Below are 3,391 nucleotides of genomic sequence, written 5' to 3' on the forward strand. Positions count from 1 at the left end.
TACATACATACATACATACATACATACATACATACATACCTACATACCTAGCATCTGCGTTTGTTGCCATTTTTTTGTCCAAAAGTTGCCAAAAGTTGCCACAAAAATGGCAAAAGTTGCCCAAAAAGTTGCCAATAATTTTCAAGCTTTCAACTCTCTGTGACGACGTACATGACATGTATAGCAATGTGTTGATAGAGATAACTTCATCCAAAAAACAAGAATTTCTTGTGCTCTGTTTTAAGCATCCAAAATATCATTTGCAGCCACACAGAGTGTTTAGTTTTAGTACATATGCATAAGGTCATATGAGCGCCAGAAGATTAGAAGTGTTACAAGAGAGTAACAAACATAAAAAAAGAAGAAGGGGAGATAAGGACGATAGATGTTTCATAGGAAAGAAGAAGCAAACCACACCAGAGCACCCGCCAACCACCCACACACACAGTGTAAAAACGTGAAAAATAAAGGTTTCACAACAGAATGAAATCAAAATTAAAACGGCAAATAAACAACCACAAAAATTAACTAACTTAAGGGCGTGTGTCAACCCATCCATAGACTCCCCGTTTTAACCCTTAACGCGTGTAATTCAAGAAAAAGTACAGGATCTAACATGTAGATCATGGAATCACAGACAAGGGGCCTGCCAGTGTCAGTATTCGTTTTTGGTGGAGACACGCTGTAACATAACTATAACACATTTTTAAAAACGGGTAGGAAGAACATTACGCTATATAATTACACACACACACACACACACAAATGAAAAAAACAACACATCAGAACAATAACGAGAGAAAAAATTAACACACCAATAAATTAAAACAAAACAAAGAGGGAAACATGAAAGAGAAACAGCAATATAAATAAAATGTAATGTAGCCTACTTATGTTCTTCACATGAAAATTACAAATCAACATAGTGTTAACAAATGAGAAAGAGACGAAGAGAAGCGAAAGTGAAGATAAACTTTCTTTCTAAAAGTAAAGAGGTTTGGTTTCTTTTTTTTCACGAAAATTGTTCCCAGTTTTTGTTGTTGTTGTTTTTAAATTATTTTTTCTTCCCGGCGGTGGTTTTTGTTGGAAAAATGCAAAAATCGCACCCGCGATTCGCAGACCTAAAAATGCCAAAAATCGCGGAGAATCGCGGCCGCATGCATACAATTCTATTTATTTCCGCCTTTTCAGAAAGCGCGTCTCATCTCCTGACCGCATGAGCGGTTTATTTCGTTACAGAACAAAAAGTCTAGACACTGTTCAGGTCTTGTTGCCCCTCCAGGAAAGGGGTGCCCACAACGTGTCAGTGTAAAATCTGCATTATAATTTCTCCTCATTGTTGCATCCCTTTTAAGTGCGGTCATGCGTGTCAGTGTGAGTATTGCCTTCTTGACAAACAACTTTGCAAAACCAGGGTGCACATTCTTCTATTCTGTGTATGTGGGATTGTGTGTGTGTGTTATACGCGCCATGCAGGCACGTCGTGCAGTGCCGCCCAAAATGTTTTAATGTTCTATTACGTAAAACTCCCACAATAATAAAATAAAACAAGCCAGAAACAAACACTCGCCAAATATTATATCAAAACAAGGTCCTCACTGGCGCCATAAATGTCATTTCTATGTCTATAGTGCCGTAAAACATCTACTATGACATGCCAAAGTCCACGCGCTTTAACGAAACAGAAAAGGATATTCAACAGTGTAACCTGACCTATAAATCGCTCTTGGGGATAACCCAAGCGATGACGACACTCGTAGCGATTTTGGCGGTACATTGATATTAATAAGACGGCACATCTCAAATGTGCTTTTGCCGAATAGTGTCGAAACATAGCCCACAGTAGTCAGTCTAAAAAGAAACACGAAAGACACTATGCTATTCTTTGCCAATATTATGTGAGCCCAGGAGCAATCCAGCGGAGTGCTCAAGTTTTTTGTGATTGGTGCATCGTTTGTCTTGCCATTATTTTACGTGACTCTGTGACTGTGAGCCTGAGGAAGGTGAACGTGACCGTCCTATGAGTTGTGCCTTTGAATGGTTTTGTAGTGGAGTAGTGAAAGTTATTACTTGAGTGTTCAGTTCCAATACAGGATGAACGAAATTGATGTTTAGCTAACAAACAAATGTAGCACTAGCAATCAAAGCGACAAGTAAAAAGAATGCAAATAAAAGCACGAGGTCCTCCCTCACCAACCCAAATGTCCTAAAATTATACACCGTTTCATTTACTATGCCCTTGACTATCTTCAGCATGCGATAGCTTAATTATTATTGTGCACGTCTACTTTTTAGCCCCACGAGCCGCCCCTAATAAGCACAATTATTATCCCAACCGTTGTGCTAATTTTAGGCCTATATATATATTAAAAAATTTCAGAGTAAAACTAAAAGGCCCTAAAGTTTGTTCCTGAAGTCTCACCTGACCCCAGCTATTCATTACATTCCCAATAGCGAATCTGTTTTGATATGACGTTCCTCATTAACAAAGAATCACACAGGAATAGGCCGCTAGGCTGCTCGTCTTTTCCTCACCACCTCCACCTTTTCCTCTCTTAGAGTGCTCTGGTTGTTACAAAGGTTTATTGCCTCATGATAAAATAGGCTCAATGCTGTATCAAATCAAAACATTTTAAAATATTTGATAGATGGAAATAGAAACAGCAGGTCAAAGTGAAAGAAGAAGAACGTTCCAAGCCTACATGTACATGTATTACCTGTTTGTACATTTTGGAGTAATAAGTTGGGTTTTTTTGTGTTCTCAGTCTATGAGTTTGTTTTTACTTCACAGGAGCATTTAAATTCTCACAACTGTAAAAGAGTAAGACAAGAGCAACTCTGCTCTGTGGGCTATGTTACTATTTTTCTCTTTTAAGTTTTTGTCCGAGCTAATTTGAAGTTTAGTCGGTCTTGCTTCCCACTGTTATGTGTTACTATAGGAGGCGGGGGCTCTCGAGGTCTAGAGCTTACAGTGTTAGCCTCTCATTCAATAGGTACACACACACACACACACACACACACACACACACAAACACACACACACACATTACTAATATTATCAAGCAATGTGCCTTTGTTAAAATAAGCCGAAGATGTTACAATCAAAAGTAAAAACTCAGATAGACGACTAAGCAAATTGTGACAACCAAGTACCCATGTTCATCGGAATGAAGGCAACAATAATTGGAAGTGTACAGAAACAATAAAAAGGATAACATCAGCTATGTTTTGATTTTACATGTACAGCCGGTAATGTTTGGTCTCCTGGACCAGGGGAGATTCTTATACTCAACTCACAGAGAGGGTAGAAATACAAGCAATCTGTAGCAGAACAAAGGAAAACAAAAATAGAAAGAACCAAGCTTTGGGACCCCCCCCCCCCCCCCCCCCC

This window comes from Aplysia californica, unplaced genomic scaffold (genome assembly GCF_000002075.1).
Source record: "Aplysia californica isolate F4 #8 unplaced genomic scaffold, AplCal3.0 scaffold00125, whole genome shotgun sequence".
Lineage (NCBI taxonomy): Eukaryota > Metazoa > Mollusca > Gastropoda > Aplysiida > Aplysiidae > Aplysia > Aplysia californica.